Consider the following 18,911-nt stretch of genomic DNA (forward strand, 5'->3'; position numbering starts at 1 on the left):
ATTCAGCAACAAAAATAATTAGAATCTGTCATTTGTAACAAAATGAATGGAACATGTGGTTATTATGTTAAGCAAAATAAGCCAGGTATAGAAAGGCAAGCTTCATACTTTCTTATTTATTTATTTATTTATTTATTTTTCCATAAGTTATTGGGGTACAGGTGGTATTTGGTAATATGAGTAAGTTCTTCAGTGGTGATTTGTGAGATTTTGGTGCACGCTTCACCCGAGCAGTATACACTGCACCATATTTGCAGTCTTTTATCCCTTGTCGCCCTCCCACTCTACTCCCCAAGTCCCCAAAGTCCATTGTATCACTCTTACACCTTTGTGTCCTCATAGCTTGTCTCCCACATATCAGTGAGAACATACAACGTTTGTTCTTCCATTCCTGAGGTACCTCACTTAGAATAATAGCCTCCAGTCTCATTCAGTCATTGCAAATGCTGTTAATTCATACCTTTTTATGGCTGCATAGTATTCCATTATATATATTAAAAAATCACAGTTACTTTATCCACTCATTGATTGATTGGCACTTGGGCTGGTTCCACAATTTTGCAATTGTAAATTGTGCTCCTATAAACATTCATCTGCAAGTATCTTTTTTGAATAATGACTTCTTTCCTTCTGGGTAGATACCCAGTAGTGGGATTGCTGCATCAAATGGTAGTTGTACTTTTAGTTCTTTAAGGAATCTCCATACTGATTTCTATAGTGGCTGTACTTGTTTACATTCCCACCAGCAGTATAGAAGTGTTGATCATGATGGACTATATTTTTGATATGTTGCTGGAATCAGTTAGCTAGTATTTTGTTAAGGATTTTAGCATCTATATTCATCAAGGATATTGGTCTGTAGTTTTATTTTTTGGTTGTGTCGTTTTCTGGTTTGGGTATTAGGGTGATGCTAGCTTTATGGAATTAATTAGGGAGGTTTCCTTCTTTCTCTATCTTGTGGAATAGTGTCAAAAAAATGGTGCCAATTCTTCTTTGACTGTCTGGTAGAATTCTGCTGTGAATCTGTCTACTCCTGGACATTTTTGTTGGTAATTTTTAAATTACAATTTCAATCTCACTGCTTGTTATTGGTCTATTCAGGGTATCTAATTTTTCCTGATTTAAGGTAGGAGGGTTGTATTTTTCCAGGAATTCATCCATCTCTTCTAGGTTTTCCAGTTTATGTGTGTAAAGTGCTCATACTAGCCTTGAATGATCTTTTGCATTTCAGTGGTGTCAGTTGTAATATCTCCTGTTTCATTTCTTAATGAGGTTATTTTGATTTTCTCTCTTCTTGGTTAATCTTGCTAATGGTTCATCAATTTTATTTATCTTTTCAAAGAACCAGCTTTTTGTTCTAGTTATCTTTTGTTTTTGTTTGTTTGTTTGTTTGTTTCTATTTCATTTATTTCTGCTCTGTTCTTGGTTATTTCCTTTCTTCTGCTGGGTTTGAGTTTGGTTTTTTGTTCTTGTTTCTCTAGTTCCTTTGGATGTGATCTTAGATTGTCTGTTTGTGCTCTTTCAGACTTTTTGATATAGGCATTTAGGGCTTTAAAATTTCCTCTTAGCACTGCCTTAGCTGTATCCCAGAGGTTTTGATAGGTTATGTCACTAGTGTCATTCAGCTTGAAGAATTTTTAAATTTCCAACTCGATTTCATTTTTGACCCAATGCTCATTCAGAAGTAGGTGATTTAATTTCCATGTATTTGCATGGTTTTGGAGGTTCCTTTAGGAATTGATTTTCAATTTTATTCCACTGTGGTCTGAGAGAGTGCTTGTCATAATTTCAATTTTCTTAAATGTATTAAGGCTCATTTTATGGCCCATCACTTGGTCTATCTTTGAGAAAGTCCCATGTACTGTTGAATCAAATGTGTAGTCTGCAGTTTTTGGAGGAAATGTTATATATATATATACATAAAATATATATATGTGTGTATATATATATATCTTTTATGTTTTTTATATATATGTTTTATATGTTATGTGTGTGTGTGTGTGTGTACCTGTTAAGTCCATTTGTTCCAAGGTATAGTTTACATCCATTGTTTGTTGACTTTCTTTCTTGATGACCTGTCTAGTGCTGTCAGTGGAGCACTGAAGTTCCCCACCGTTATTGTGTTGCTGTCTATCTCATTCCTTAGGTCTATTAGTAATTGTTTTATACATTTGGGATATCCAGTGTTAGATGGATGTATGTTTAGGATTCTGATATTTTCCTGTTGGACAGGGTCTTTTACCAATATATAATGTCCATCTTTGTCTCTTTTAAATGCTGTTGCTTTGAAGTTTATTTTGTCTGATATAAGAATAGCTGCCCCTGGTCACTTTTGGTGTGCATTTGCATGAAATGCCTTTTTCCACCTCTTTACTTTAAGTTTCTGTGAGTTCTTATGTGTTAGATGAGTCTCCTGAAGGCAGCAGATAGTTGGTTCATGAGTTCTTATCCACTCTTCGGTTCTGTGTCTTTTAAGTGGAGCATTTAGGCCATTTACATTCAATATTAGTATTGAAATGTGAGGTACTGTTGCATTCATCATGCTCTTTGTTGCTTGTGTACTTTGTCTGTTTGTTTGTTTTGGGGGAGCAGTTATTTTTGCTTTTTAACTTGTATTTTTGTTTTATAGGTCCTGGGTGATTTATGCTTTAAACAGATTCTGGTTTGATGGGTTTCCAGGATTTGTTTCAAGATCTAGAGCTCCTTTTCACAGTTCTTGTAGTGGTGGCTTGGTAATGGTGAATTCTCAGAGCATTTGCTTGTCTGAAAATGACTGTATCTTTCCTTCATGTATAATGCTTAGATTCACTGGATACAAAATTCTTGGTTGATAATTGTTTTGCTTGAGGAGGTTGAAGATAGGGCCCAATTCCTTCTAGCTTGTAGAGTTTCTGCTGGATATCTGTTGTTAATCTAATAGGTTATCCTTTATAGGATACCTGTTGCTTCTGTCTCACAGCTCTTAAGATTCTTTCCTTTGTCTTAACTTTGGATAACCCGGTGACAATGTGTGTGGTTGAAGATCTTCTAGCAATGAATTTCCTAGGTGTTCTTTGTGCTTCTTGTATTTGCATGTCTAGGTCTCTAGCAAGGCCAGGTAAGTTTTCCTTGATTATTCCCCCAAATATATTTTCTAAGCTTTTAGAATTGTATTCCTCCTCAGGTACACTGATTATTCTTAGGTTTGGTCATTTAACATAATCCCAGACTTCTTGGAGGCTTGGTTCATATTTTCTTATTCTTTTTTCTTTGTCTTTGTTGGATTGGGTTAATTCAAAGACCTTGTCTTCAAGCTCTGAAGTTATTTCTTCTATTTGTTAAATTCTATTGCTGAGACTTTCCAGAGCATTTTCCATTTCTAAAAGTATGTCTGCAGTTTCCTGAGTTTTTGACTGTTTTTTTTCTTTAAACTATCTGTTCCTTGCATATTTCCCCCTTCATTTCTTGTATAATTTTTTTGGATTTCTTTGCATTGGGATTTGTCTTTCTCTTGTCCTTCCTTGATTAGCTTAATAACTAACCTCCTAAATTCTTTTTCAGGTAAATCATGAATTTCTTCTTGGTTTGGATCCATTGCTGCTGAACTAGTGTGATTTTTGGGGGGTGTTGAAGAGATTTTTGTCATATTACCAGGGTTGTTTTTCTGCTTTCTTCTCATTTTGGTGGGCTGTGTCAGAGGGAAGTTCTAGGACTAAAGGCTGTTGTTCAGAATTTTTGTCCCACAGTGTTCCCTTGATGTAGTAGTCTCCCCCTTTTCCAGTGGATGTGGCTTCCTGTGAGCCAAACTTCAGTGATTGCTGTCTCTCTTCTGGGTATAGCCACCCAGCGAGTCTACCCAGCTCTGGGCTGGTCCTGGGAGTTGTCTGCACAGAGTCCTGTGATGTGAAGCATCTATGGGTCTCTCAGCTATGGATACCAACTCTTGTTCTGGTGGAGGTGATGGAGAGTGCAGTGGATCCATGACAGTCTTTAACTTTGGTAGTTTAATGCGCTATTTTTGTGCTGGTTGGCCTCCTGTCAGTAGGTGGGGTTTTCCAGAAAGCATCAGTTGTAGTAGTGTGGAGAGGGACTGGTGGTGGACGGGGCCCTAGAACTCCCAAGATTAAATGCCTTTTGTCTTTCTCTACCAGGGTGGATAGAGAAGGACCATCAGGTGGGGGCAGGCTAATCATGTCTGAGCTCAGATTATCCTTGAGTGGGTCTTGCTATTGCTGCTGTGGAGGATGAGATTCCCAGTTCACTGGAGTTGTGTACCTAAGAGGATTATGACTGCCTCTTCTAAGTCATTCAGGTTGACAGGGAATTGGGGGAAAGTTGGCAGTAACAGGCCACATCCAGCTCCCAGGCAAACCGAAGGGCTGGTCTCACACCCACTGTGCTTCTCTCGACAGCCCTGAATCTATTTCCAGGCAGAAGGTGAGATGGGCTTAAAAACTTGCCTGAGGTTTTTCTGCCTCTCAGCTGCGAAGGAAAAGGGCTTTAGTTCTTCTCCCTGTCTGTGAAGTCCGCATGCTGGATTCATACCCTCCTTCGAGTTCTGGCCAGGAGACTTCTCGCCCTGTTCAAATTGTTACGCAGTTCAGCTAGAGAATTTTTTTTCCCTGTGGAGTTTTACCCCTGCTGCTCTGGCCACCCTCCAGATGGATCCCTGTGGTGTCAGGCAGGAATGGACTGCTTGAAGACCCAGCGAGCTCCCAGGACCTTTCTGCTGCTTCCTCTACCCCTGTATTTCACTTGACTTGGCTCTCTAACTTGACTCAGCTCCACGTAAAGTCAGACACTTCTCCTACAAATAGACCTACAGCTTTTCCAATGGGGGTGTGTGTTCAGGAGAGGATGGTCTCCCTTTCCCACTTCCACAGTTGTGGAACTCACAGTATTTGGGGTTTCTCCTGGGTCCTGCAGGAGCAGTCTGCTTACTTCAGAGGATCCTCCCAGGATTGCTGTGTTTTTGGAGTTGATCTGGAGTTAAAATTCACAATGCAAGCCTCCACATGCTGCTCTGTCTGGAACTGCAATCTAGTCCTGCCTTCCATCTGCCATGATCCCTCAGTAATACCCTCACTTATTTTTAAGAGCTAAAAATCAAAATAGTCGAACTCATGAAGATAGAGTAGAAGGGTGGTTACCAGATGCTGGGAAGTGTAGCGGGAGATGAGGGGTGATGTGGAGATCATTATTTGGTACAAAAACTTAGAAAGAATAAATAAGACCTAGCACTTGCCAGGATAACAGGGTGACTATAGTAAAAAATAATTTATTTGTACGTTTAAAAAATAACTAAAAGAGTATATTGGATTGTTTATAACATAAAGAATAAATGGTTGAGGTGATTAATACCTCATTTATCCTGATTTGATTATTACACATTGTATGCCTGTGTCAAAATATCTCATCTACCACATAAGTATTCACTTACCTGGTCCCTACAAAAATAAAAAATAAATTAAAAATACAATTTTAGGTGTATAATAATCCTATATTTTCGAAAATAATACATGTTATTTCAAGGTATATATTTAAGTATTTGCAGATAGGATAAATAATAAGGAAGGCCAATAGATGAATCAACACTGGCCATGCATTGATAAAAACTGGGCGGTGGCTATACACATAAATTGCTAATCATATCTTTCTATGTTTGTAAATATTTGAAATCTTCTATACTAATGAATTTAGAATAAATCCTCTGGGTAGTACAAAATAGAATTTCATTTTCTCCAGTTGGTTGCATTTTTTTAAAGGCTATTTTAAAAAGCCTCTAATGGTGACACAGATTCCCATATGTTTTCAATAGTTTAATTTGTCTCTATTTTCCACTCCATTGTTTTCTCCACCACAGGGTCCTGGCTGTATTTTGACATTCCCTTGCAATGTGAAGACCTAGAATTCTGCAGGGCAAGAAGGCTCTTCATAGTCTTCTTTTAGATAAGATTTAGTTCTTCTATGTTCTCTGAATAAAAGCATGTAGAAGACAATCCACCTCTTCTATTGATCTTATTTATTTCCTATCATATTGTTGCTTTTCTGTATTATTTTGTTAGACCACCTGTCATCTATGTGTGCAGACAGGAAGGAAAGATATACCTGAATGGAACATGAAACACTCATTTTTAAAGGAAGGAAATTATAGAGACCCAGGGGAATGTGTCAGATTATCTGGACCCAAATCCCAGTACCACGAGTTACTAGCTGCATGACTTTGGCACATTTTTCTGTACTACAGAATGGAATTAATAAAAGCATCTGCCTAATATGATAATAGAAAAGTTAAATGAAATAATGCCTGTAAAGCACATGGCCTATATTAAGCACTCAAAACAAAGGCCCGGCGCGGTGGCTCATGCCTGTAATCCCAGCATTTTGGGAGGCCGAGGTGGGCAGATCAGGAGGTCAGGAGACCGAGATCATCCTGGATAACACGGTGAAACCCCGTCTCTACTAAAAATACAAAAAACTATCCAGGTGCGGTGGCAGGCGTCTGTAGTCCCAGCTACTCGGGAGGCTGAGGTGGGAGAATGGCGTGAAGCCGGGAGGCAGAGGTTGCAGTGAGCCGAGATCATGCCACTGCACTCCAGCCTGAACAACGGAGCGAGACTCCGTCTCAAAAAAAAAAAAAAAAAAAACATAATAGCTATTATTACTATATCTTTGCTGGCATCTTATCCTGCTGTTTATCAATTGACAGGTGAAAAACTTTCTATTGTAATTTGTATCTCATCAATTATTGGATTATTTATTTGTCTGATTTTTCTTCTGTATATTTTTCATTCCAATCATTTATTCAATTTTATTGGTCAAGTCGTGTTTCTCTTGTTGAATAAGTCACCACTGAACCAAATAAGAAAGTAGTGAGTCTGTTTTTTATTTTTATTTATTTATTTATTTATTCATTTTATTTAGTTTTTATTCTTTTATTTTTTTAGCAGAAAGTGCAAGATTGAGCTCGAGTTACTCAAATTCAGAATTTGTAAGACTGTTCCAATGCAGAGACGGGGGAAGACCCAGAATCAAGTCTTAAGAAACTTCAATATATTTTTTCAGTTTTGACTATCAGAGTTATGCTGGAGTTGAAAAATGAACTGGAAGGTGCAGCCTTTTCAGAAACAGGCTAACAGTTCCTGGAAAAGTTAAACATAAAGCTACTATATGACCCAACAATTCCACTCCTAGTATCTACCTAAGGGAAATAAAAACATATATCCACAACAAAACTTGTACAAAAATTTTTATGGCAGCATTACACATAGTATCCCACAAGTGGAAGCACCACAAATTTCCATTGGTTGATTATTGGAAAAAACAAAATGCGTTATATGTATAAAATATATCACCCTGCTTTCATGTTTCTAAATAATCTTTTTATTAAACTTTTTTCATTTTTTTAATTTCCGGTTAAATCACATTTCTTATCTCTAAAAGTTATATTGTATCTATTATTGTTAAATATTAATATCATTAATTACTTACTCAATTCCTTTAATATATATAAGCCTGTTCAGATTATGTATTTTTTGGGGGGGGGGGTGTGAGACATAGCAGACTGTGTCTTTCAAGAACTTGTCCATTTCATGAAGATTATCGACTTTGTGTGCATAGAGCTGTTTAAGATATTCCTTTCAAAAATAAATTGTTCTCTCTTTTCCTCTTTCTTTCTTTCTTTTTTTAAATTATCTTAGAATGATTAATTTATTGATGTTTTAGTTCTATATTTCCTGATTTTGTACAATAAAAACTGAGTAATTTCAAAGTCCAAAAATAATCAGAAACAAACAGATGTTATTCTTTTTAAATGATGAGCCATTAATTGACTCATAGTAAAAATGAAGAATTTACATTAGCAAGGTTGTAATGGATGTACAGTAATTTTCTTTTTTTTTTTTGCATTTTTCTTTTTTTATTTTTTATTATTTATTTTTATTATACTTTAAGTTCTAGGGTACATGTGCATAATGTGCAGGTTTGTTACATATGTATACTTGTGGCATGTTGGTGTGCTGCACCCATCAACTCGTCAGCACCCATCAACTCGTCATTTACATCAGGTATAACTCCCAGTGCAATCCCTCCCCCCTCCACCCTCCCCATGATAGGCCCCAGTGTGTGATGTTCCCCTTCCCGAGTCCAAGTGATCTCATTGTTCAGTTCCCACCTATGAGTGAGAACATGCGGTGTTTGGTTTTCTGTTCTTGTGATAGTTTGCTAAGAATGATGGTTTCCAGCTGCATCCATGTCCCTACAAAGGACACAAACTCATCCTTTTTGATGGCTGCATAGTATTCCATGGTGTATATGTGCCACATTTTCTTAATCCAGTCTGTCACTGATGGACATTTGGGTTGATTCTAAGTCTTTGATATTGTGAATAGTGCTGCAATAAACATACGTGTGCATGTGTCTTTATAGCAGCATGATTTCTAATCCTTTGGGTATATACCCAGTAATGGGATGGCTGGCTCATATGGTACATCTAGTTCTAGATCCTTGAGGAATCGCCATACTGTTTTCCATAATGGTTGAACTAGTTTACAATCCCACCAACAGTCTAGAAGTGTTCCTATTTCTCCACATCCTCTCCAGCACCTGTTGTTTCCTGACTTTTTAATGATTGCCATTCTAACTGGTGTGAGATGGTATCTCATTGTAGTTTTGATTTGCATTTCTCTGATGGCTGGTGACGATGAGCATTTTTTCATGTGTCTGTTGGCTATAGGAATGTTTTCTTTTGAGAAATGTCTGTTCATATCCTTTGCCCACTTTTTGATGGGGTTGTTTGTTTTTTTCTTGTAAATTTGTTTGAGTTCTTTGTAGGTTCTGGATATTAGCCCTTTGTCAGATGAGTAGATTGCAAAAATTTTCTCCCATTCTGTAGGTTGCCTGTTCATTCTTTCTTCTTTTTTGACAGAGCCTCACTTCATCGCCCAGGCTGGAGTGTAGTGGTGCAATCTCAGCTCACTGCAATGCCTTGTTCCCAGGTCCAAAGGATTCTTTTGCCTCAGCAACCAAAATAGCTGGGATTACAGGTGTGTGCTACCAAACCTGGCTAAATTTTCTTGTGTTTTTAGTAAAGACAGAGTTTCACAATGTGGGCCAGATTGGTCTTGAACAACTGAGTTCAAGGGATCCTCCCACCTCAGCCTCCCAATGTACTGGGATTACAGGCATGAGCTACTGCTCTTGGCCACCTTTATTATATATATTTTTCTACCAAAGAAACACATGCACTCATGTGTTTATTGCAGCACTATTCACAATAGCAAATACATGAAATCAACCTAGATCCCCATCAACAGTGGACTGGATAAGGAAACTGTAGTAAGGGGAGAACTGGAGAGAACCAGGAAAGGATGTTTAGTTTGAGGCAGTGCTGAGATAGGATCATGAAGGAAGAGGTGAAGGGAATTCCTGTAAGAGTGGCACTGTGTTGTTGTCCTCTGGTCCCCAAAGAGATTAGCAAGGGCTGCCAGATATACCTTTCATTCATGCCCAGGGAGCCTCAGGTGGTGGTTGGTATTGATAAATCCTTCAACTATGATTTTGTGTTTGACCCCTGTAATGAACAGGAAGAAGTCTTCAATACAGCAGTAGCACCACTCATAAAAGGCATATTTAAATGATATAATGCAATGGTCCTGGCCTATGGGCAGACTTGCTCTGGAAAAAAACCTATTCAATGGGAGGTGCATACACTGCAGAGCAAGAGAATGAACCAACAGTTGGGGTTATTCCTAGGGTAATACAACTGCTCTTCAAAGAAATTGATAAAAAGAGTGATTTGGAATTTATTCTGAACGTGTCTTACTTAGAGATTTACAATGAAGAAATTTTGGATCTTCTATGCCCATCTTGTAAGAAAGCTCAAACAAATATATGGGATGATCCTAAGGAAGGCATAAAGATTGTAGGACTCACTGAGCAGACTGTTTTAGTTGCCTTGGATACTGTTTCCTGTTTGGAGCAGGGCAACAACTCTGTGGCCTCCACAGCTATGAACTCCCAGTCATCCCAATTTCATGCCATCTTTACAATCTCCATAGAGCAGAGAAAGAAAAGTGACAAGAATAGCAGCTTTCACTCCAAGCTGCATCTTGTAGACCTTGCTGAATCAGAAAGACAGAAGAAAACCAAGGCTGAAGGGGTTTGTCTAAAAAAGGGTATTAATATTAATCGAGGCCTTCTATGCTTGGGAAATGTAATCAGTGCTCTTGGAGATGACAAAAAGGGTGACTTTGTGTCCTGCAGAGATTCCAAGTTCACTCCACTGCTTCAAGATTCTCTAAGTGGTAATAACCATACTCTTATAATAGCCTGTGTGAGTCCTGCTGGCTCCAATCCAGAAGAAACTAAATACCCTTCGCTATGATGACAGAGTAAGAAAAACCAGGAACCAACCTGTTGCTAATATTGATCCCCAGACAACTGAACTTAATCATCTAAAGCAATGGGTAAAACAGCTACAACAGCTACAAGTCTTGTTGCTACAAGCCCATGGACATACCCTGCCTGGATCTATAAATGTGTAACCATCAGATAATCTACAATCCCTGATGGAGAATAAAAGATTAAGTCGTGGTCTGAGCGAGGCAGCTGGTCAGACAGCCCAGATGTTGGAGAGGATCATTTTGACAGAGCAAGTGAATGAAAAAATGAACACCAACCAGGCACGGTGGCTCATGCCTGTAATCCCAGCACTTTGGGAGGCCGAGGCAGGTGGATCACAAGGTCAGGACCATCCTGCCTAACATGGTGAAAACCCATCTCTACTACAAATACAAAAATTTAGCTGGGCATGGTGGTGGGCACCTGTAGTCCCAGCTACTCGGGGGGCTGAGACAGAAGAATGGTGTGAACCCAAGAGTTGGAACTTGCGGTGAACCAAGATTGCATCACTGCATTCCAGCCTGGGTGACAGAGTGAGACAATGTCTCAAAAAATAAAAAATAAAAAAAATGACGCCAAGCTAGAAGAGCTAAGGCAGCATGCAGCCTGAAAACTGGATCTTCAAAAGCTAGTGGAGGCTTTGGAAGACAGGAATTGAAATAAAATGTAGAAATAATTTGTAACCTGCAGCAATTGATTACCAAGTTATCAGATGAAAGTCCTGCTTGCATGGCTGCAGCCATTAATACTGTGGTGGAACAAGAAGCTCAAGTGGAAACCAGTTCAGAGAGGAGCCGGTATTCTGATGCTTTTACAACTCAGCATGCTTTCTGTCAAGCTCAGATGTCGAAGGAGTTGGTTGAGTTGAATAAAGCCACTGCACTGAAAGAGGCCCTAGCTAGGAAGATGACTCAGAACATTTGCCAGCTACAGCCCATTCAGTTCCAATACCAGCATAATATATAAAAAAACTAGAACTGGAAGTCATCTATCTGCAAAAGGAAAAGGAAGAATTTGTTCTTGAACTTCAGACAGCAAAGAAGGATGTCAACCAAGCCAAGTTGAGTGTGGCCACTGAAAATATCTCCAGGAGCTGGAGGATCAAATAGCTGATCTGAGGAAGACACCAACTGAGCAGTCCAAACTTCTGAAACTAAAAGAATCCACAGAGCATACTGTCTCCAGTCTGAACCAGGAGATATGGATGATGAAAAACTAGTGGGTACAGTTAATGTGTCAAATGAAAGAGGATGCTGAGAAGTTTAGACAGTGGAAGCAGAAAAAAGACAAATAAGTAATACAGTTAAAAGAATGAGTCAGTAAGAGGCAATATGAACTTCTCAAATTTGAAAGAAACTTCAAGAAACAATCCAATGAGCTAAGATGTAAAACAGAGGCAGCAGCTGCCAGCAAGTGTCTCAGGGATGCTCTCCAGAAACAATGGGAAGTCGCAGATAAGCAGAAAGAGACTCAGAGCCATGGAGTGGAAGGCACTGCAACTGGAGTGAAGAATTGGCTTGGAAACAAAATTGAGGTTATGGTCACTACTCAGGAAGCCAAACGCCATCTGATGGGCTCCTTGAAGATAGAAAGATCCTGGTTCAGGATGTGGCTCAACTCAAAGAAAAAAAAAAGGAATCTGGGGAGAATCCACCTCCTAAACTCCAGAGACATACATTCTCCCTTACTGAAGTGCGTGGTCAAGTTTCGGAGTCAGAAAATTCCATTACAAAGCCGATTGAAAGCCTAGAGACTGAAATGGAACTCAGGAGTGCTCTCAGATAGCTGAACTACAGCAGAAGCTGCTGGATACAGAAAGTGAAGACAGGCCAAAACAATGCTGGGAGAATATTGACACCATTCTGGAAGCCAACTGTGCCCTGAAATATTTGATTTGAGAGCTGGTCTCCTCCAAAATACAGGTCAGCAAACTTGAAAGCAGCCTGAAACAAAGCAAGGTCAGCTGTGCTGACGTGCAGAAGATGCTGTTTGAGGAATAAAATCATTTTTCTGAGTTAGAGACAGTTATAAGCTGAGCTGGTCAGAATGGAGAAACAGCACCAAGAGAAGGGGTTGTACCTTCTCGGCCAGCTGCAGCAGAGCCAAATTGCAGAGAAGCAGTTAGAGGAATCAGTCAGTGAGAAGGAACAGCAGCTACTGAGCACACTGAAGTGTCAGGATGAAGAACTTGAGAAGAAGCAAGTAGTGTGTGAGCAAAATCAGCAGTTTTTAAGAGAATGAAATCATGAAGCAAAAACTGACCCCTGACCCTTCTCCAGGTAGCCAGTAGACAGAAATATCTTCCTAAGGATACTCTTCTATCTCCAGACTCTTCTTTTGAATATGTCCCACCTAAGCCTAAACCTCGTGTTAAACTTCCTGGAGCAAAGAATGGTCATCGAGGATCTAAAATATTGTTCAAAGCATTCTGTGAATGAGCATGAGGATGGTGATGGTGATGGTGATGAGGGGAATGATGAGTAATGGAAGCCAAAAAAATTAGTTAAGGTGTCCAGGAAGAAAATCCAAGGGTGTTCCTGCAAGGGTGTTCCTGCAAGGGTTGGTGTGGGTGGAGGAAGCAAAACTCAGACTGTGGTGTGGACTGTAGCTGTGACCCCACAAAGTGTCAGGACCGCCAGCAAGGCAAGGATAGCTTGTACACCATTGAATGGGCCCAGGATTCTGAAGGCTCCTTCAAACTGGAGTATCCTACTGAGGGGATCCCAGGACTGAGCTTCTTTAACCCTGTGTGTGCCACCCCCAATAGCAGGATCCGGAAAGAGATGTGTGACGTGGAGCAGGTGCTGTCAAAGAAGACTGCTCCAGTTCCCCTACCCCCTTTTGACCTCCCAGAGTTGAAACATGTAGCAACAGAATACCAAGAAAACAAGGCTCCAGAGAAGAAAGAGAAACAAACTGGCCGGCAACACCAGATTCTTCTCTGGCTTCTCCCCTATCGAACAAGAGGCCCACTGAATTTGAAGTCATCATCTCCACCCCCAGTCTCGCTTGGGAGACGTTTTCAGGTTGCAGTCAGAGGGGTTTCTTAAATGACTTCCCTGTATTTCAGGTTTCTTGCTCTTGAAATAAGAAAAAGAGCATTACTGAAAAGAAGGTAAACTTTGATGGATGTTGGTCTTCAGCCTCCAGCCCCAGACTCCTACTCCGTTCTCCAGAAGGGTGCTAAGCCACCTACTGAAAAGAGAACCTACTGACATTCCTAATGACTCATCAGGAATCAGTCCTCAGTATCATCCAGTTGTTTCTTAGTTTTGAGCAGTTCAGGCTGTCTCATGACAGGGATGAGGCCAAGGCTTTCTTATCTTTTGGTTGTCCCTGCTTAATGGAGGAGACTAGCCTAGGATGGGGGCCTGGCTAAGATCTTTTACTCCAACTCAGAAATGGATTTGTGATCTTCATCTTTGCTTTCCTGACATTCTCTGAATTTTAAGTGTTTCAATAGTACTCTCAACCGTCTGCCATGTTTCTGAAGTAAATGAATTATTATTGTTATATTTTATTATACTTTTAGTTCTGGGATACATGTGCAGAATGTGCAGGTTTATTATATAGGTATACATGTGCCATGGTGACTTGCTTCACCCATTGACCCATCATCTACATCAGGTATTTCTCCTAATGCTATCCCTCCCCTAGCCCCCCACCATCCAACATACCCTGGTATGTGAGGTTCCCCTCCCTGCGTCCATGTGTTCTCACTGTTCAACTCCCACTTATGAGTGAGAACATGTGGTGTGTGGTTTTCTGTTCCTGTGTTAGTTTGCTGATAATGATGGTTTCAAGCTTAATCTATGTCCCTGCAAATACATGAACTCATCCATTTTTATGGCTGCACAGTACTGACTCGTGTATATGTGCCACATTTTCTTTATCCAGTCTATCATTGATAGGCATTTGGGTTGGTTCCAAGTCTTTGCTATTGTGAACAGTGCTGCAATAAACATTTGTGTGCATGTGTCTTTATAGTAGAATGATTTATAACACCCTGTAATGGGATTGCTGGGTCAAATGGTATTTCTAGTTCTAGATCCTTGAGGAATCGCCACACTGTCTTCCACAATGGTTGAACTAATTTACACTCCCGCCAACAGTGTAAAAGTGTTCCTGTTTCTCCACATCCTCTCCAGCATCTGTCGTTTCCTGACTTTTTAATGATCTCCATTCTAACTGGCGTGAGATCGTAGCTCATTGTAGTTTTGATTTTCATTTCTCTAATGAGCAGTGATAATGAGCTTGTTGTCATATGCTTGTTGGCTGCATGAATGTCTTCTTTTGAGAAGTGTGTGTTCATATCCTTCACCCACTTTTTGATGTTTTTCTTTTTTTGTAAATCTGTTTAAATCCTTTGTAGATTCTGAATATTAGCCATTTGTCAGATGGATAGGTTGCAACAATTTTCTCCTATTCTGTAGGTTGCCTGCTCACTCTGATGATAGATTCCTTTACTGTGCAGAAACTCTTTAGTTTAATTAGATCCCGTCTGTCAGTTTTGGCTTTTGTTGCCATTGCTTTTGGTGTTTTAGTCATGAAGTCTTTGCCCATGTCTATGCCCTGAGAGGTATTACCCAGGTTTTCTTCTAGTTTTTTTTTATAGTTTCAGATCTTACGTTTAAGTCTTTAATCCATCTTGAGTTAATTTTTGTATAAGGTTAAAGAAGGCATCTAGTTTCAGGTTTTTTTGCATATGGCTAGCCAGTTTCCCCAATACCAATTATTAAATAGGGAATCCTTTCCCCTTTGCTTGTTTGTGTCAGATTTGTCAAAGATCAGATGGTTGTAGATGTGTGGTGTTCTTTCTGAGGCCTGTGCTCTGTTCCATTGATCTATATATCTTTTTTGGTACCAGTACCATGCTGTTTTAATTACTGTAGCCTTGTAGTATAGTTTGAAGTCAGGTGGTGTGATGCCTCCAGCTTTGTTCTTTTTGCTTAAGATTCTCTTGGCTATACGGGCTCTTTTTTGGTTCCATATGAACTTTAAATTAGTTTTTTTCTAATTCTGTGAAGAAAGTCATTGGTAGCTTGATGGGGATACCCTTGAATTTATGAATTACTTTGGGAAGTATGGCCATTTTCAAGATATTGATTCTTTCTATTCATGAGCATGGAATATTTTTCCATTTGTTTACATCCTGTTTTATTTTCTTGAGGAGTGGTTTGTAGTTCTCCTTGAAGAGGTCCTTCACATCCCTTGTAAGTTGTATTCCTAGGTATTTTATTCTCTTTGTAGCAATTGTGAATGGGAGTTCACTCATGATTTGGCTCTCTGTTTGGCTATTATTGGTGTATAAGAATGCATGTGAGTTTTACACATTGATTTTGTATCCTGAGACTTTGCTGAAGTTGCTTATCAGTTTAAGGAGATTTGGGGTTGAGACAATAGGTTTTCTAAATATACAACCATGTCATCTGCAAACAGAGACAACTTGGCTTCCTCTCTTCCTATCTGAATACCCTTGATTTCTTTCACTTGCCCGATTGCTCTGACCAGAACTTCCAATACTATGGTGAATAGGAGTGGCGAGAGAGGGCATCTTTGTCTTGTGCTGGTTTTCAAAGGGAATGCTTCCAGCTTTTGCCCATTCAACATGATATTGGCTGTAGGTTTGTTATAAATACTTCTAATTATTTTGAGATATGTTCCATCAATACCTAGTTAATTGAGAGTCTTTAGCATAAAATTGTGTTGACTTTTATCAAAGGCCTTTTCTGCATCTGTTGAGATAACCGTGATCTTTGTCATTCTTTCTGTTTATGTGATGGATTAAGTTTATTGATTTGCGTATGTTGAACCAGCCTTGCATCCCAGCATTGAAGATGTCTTGATTGTGGCGGACAAGCTTTTTGACCTCCTCCTGGGTTAGGTTTCCTGGTATTTTATTGACGATTTTTGTGTTAATCTTCATCAGGGATATTGGCCTGAAATTTTCTTTTTTGTTGTGTTTCTTCCAGGTTTTGGTATCAGGATGATGCTGCTCTCAAAAAATGAGTTAGGGAGAAACTCTTCTTTTTCTTTTGGTTAGAATAGTGTCAGAAGTAATGGTACTAGTTCCTCTTTGTACCTTGGGTAGGAGTTGGCTGTGAAGCCATCTGGTCCTGGGCCTTTTTTGGTTGGTAAGCTATTAATTACTGCCTCAATTTCAGAACTTGTCATTGGTCTATTCAGGGATATGACTTCTTCCTGACTTAGTCTTGAGGGATGTATGTGTCTGGAATTTATCCATTTTTTCTAGATTTTCTGGTTTATTTGCATAGAAGTGGTTATAGTATTCTCTGATGGTAGTTTGTATTTCTGTGAGATGAGTGGTGATATCCCCTTTGCCATTTTTTATTGTGTCTATTCGAATCTTCTTTATTTTCTTCTTTATTATTCTGGCTAGTGGTCTATCTATTTTGTTAATCTTTTCAAAAAGCTAGCTCCTGGATTCTGGGATTTTTTGAAGGGGTTTTCATGACTCTATCATCTTCAGTTTTGCTCTGATATTAGTTATTTCTTGTCTTCTGCTAGCTTTTGAATTTGTTTGTCTCACTTCTCTACTTCTTTTAATTGTGATGTTAGAGTGTCAAGTTTACATCTTTCCTGCTTTCTCCTGTGGGAATTCAGTGCTATAAATTTCCCTCAAAACACTACTTTAGCTGTGTGCCAGAGATTCTGGTGCATTGTGTCCTTGTTCTCATTGGTTTCAAATAACTTATTTATTTCCACCTTAATTTCGTTATTTACCCAGTGTTCTTTCAGGAGCAGGTTGTTCAGTTTCCTTGTAGTTCTGTGGTTTTGAGTGAGTTTCTTAATCCTGAGTTCTAATTTGATTGCGCTGTGATCTGAGAGACTGTTTGTTATGATTTCCATTCTTTTGCATTTGCTGAGGAGTGTTTTACTTCCAATTATGTGGTCAATTTTAGAATAAATGCAATGTGGTGCAGAGAAGAATGTATATTCTGTTGATTTGGGGTGGAGAGTTCTATAGATGTCTATTAGGTCTCCTTGGTCCAGAGCTGAGTTCAAGTCCTCAATATCCTTGTTAATTTTCTGTTGCACTGATCTGTCTAATATTAACAGTGTGGTGTTAAAATCTCCCACTACTACTGTATGGGTGTCTAAGTCTCTTTGTGAGTCTCTGAGAACTTGCTTTATGAATCTGGATGCTCCTGTATTGGGTGCATGTATATTTAGGATAGTTAGCTCTTCTTGCTGCATTGATCCCTTTACCATTATGTAATGCCCTGCTTCGTCTTTTTTGATCTTTGTTGGTTTAAAGTCTGTTTTATCAGAGACCTCTGCTTTTTTTTTCTGTCCATTTGCTTGGTAAATATTCCTGTATTGCTTTATTTTGAGCCTATGTGTGTCTTTGCACTTGAGATGGGTCTCCTGAATACAGCACACTGATGGGTCTTGACTCTTTATCCAATTTGCCAGTTGGTGTCTTTTAATTGTGGCATTTAGCCCATTTGCATTTAAGGATGATATTGTTATGTGTGAGTCTGATCTTGTCATTATGATGCTAGCTGGTTTTCTGCCCGTTAATTGATGCAGTTTCTTCATATTGTCGTGGTCTTTACAATTTGGCATGTTTTTTCAGTGACTGGTACCGGTTGTTCCTTTCCATGTTTAGTGCTTCCTTCAGGAGCTCCTGTAAGGCAGTCTTGGTGGTGACAAAATCTCTCAGCATTTGCTTGTCTGTAAAGGATTTTATTTCTTCTTCACTTATGAAGCTTAGTTTGGCAGGATATGAAATTCTGGGTTGAAAAATCTTTTCTTTAAGAATGTTGAATATTGGTTCCCACTCTCTTCTGGCTTGTAGGGTTTCAGTAGAGCAATCCACTGTTAGTCTGATTGGCTTCCCTTTGTGGGTAACCAGACCTTTCTCTCTGGTTGCCCTTAACATTTTTTCCTTCATTTTAACCTTGGTGAATCTGATGATTATGTGTCTTGGGGTTGCTCTTCTCGAGGAGTATCTTTGTGGTGTTCTCTGTATTTCCTGAATTTGAATGTTGGCCTGCCTTACTAGGTTGGGGAAATTCTCCTGGATAATATCCTGAAGAGTGTTTTCCAACTTGGTTTCCTTCTCCTTGTCACCTTCAGGTATACCAGTGAAAAGTAGGCTTGGTCTTGTCACATAGTCCCATATTTCTCAGAGGCTTCATTCCTTTTCATTCTTTTTTCTCTAACCTTTTCTTCACACTTTATTTCATTAGGTTGATCTTCAACCTCTTATATCTTTTCTTCTGCTTGATTGATTCAGCTATTGATACATGTGTACGTTTCACAAAGTTCTCATGCTGTGTTTTTCAGCTCCATCAGGTCATTTATGTTCTTCTCTAAACTGGTTATTGTAGTTAGCAATTATTCTAACCTTTTTCAAGGTTCTTAGTTTCCTTGCATTGGGTTAGAATATGCTCCTTTAACTTGAAGGAGTTTGTTTTTACCACCTTCTGAAGCCTGCATCTGTCAATTCATTAAACTCATTCTCCATCCAGTTATTTTACCTAGCTGGTGAGTAGTTGTGATCC

General features: G+C 39.2%; 1 long non-coding RNA gene and 1 pseudogene across 1 annotated transcript in view; both read left to right on the top strand.

The window, feature by feature from the left end:
- Positions 1-2,592: 2,592 nt before the first annotated feature.
- The window catches only part of LOC144338780 (uncharacterized), a 32,648-nt gene continuing 16,329 nt past the window's right edge, over positions 2,593-18,911 (top strand). Inside the window, exon 1 of the long non-coding RNA XR_013413159.1 lies at positions 2,593-3,829. This is a non-coding gene — a long non-coding RNA (uncharacterized LOC144338780). The remainder of the gene's footprint in view (positions 3,830-18,911) is intronic.
- LOC711392 (chromosome-associated kinesin KIF4A-like) lies at positions 9,131-13,356 on the top strand (annotated as a pseudogene).

This window comes from Macaca mulatta, chromosome X (genome assembly GCF_049350105.2).
Source record: "Macaca mulatta isolate MMU2019108-1 chromosome X, T2T-MMU8v2.0, whole genome shotgun sequence".
Classification (NCBI taxonomy): domain Eukaryota; kingdom Metazoa; phylum Chordata; class Mammalia; order Primates; family Cercopithecidae; genus Macaca; species Macaca mulatta.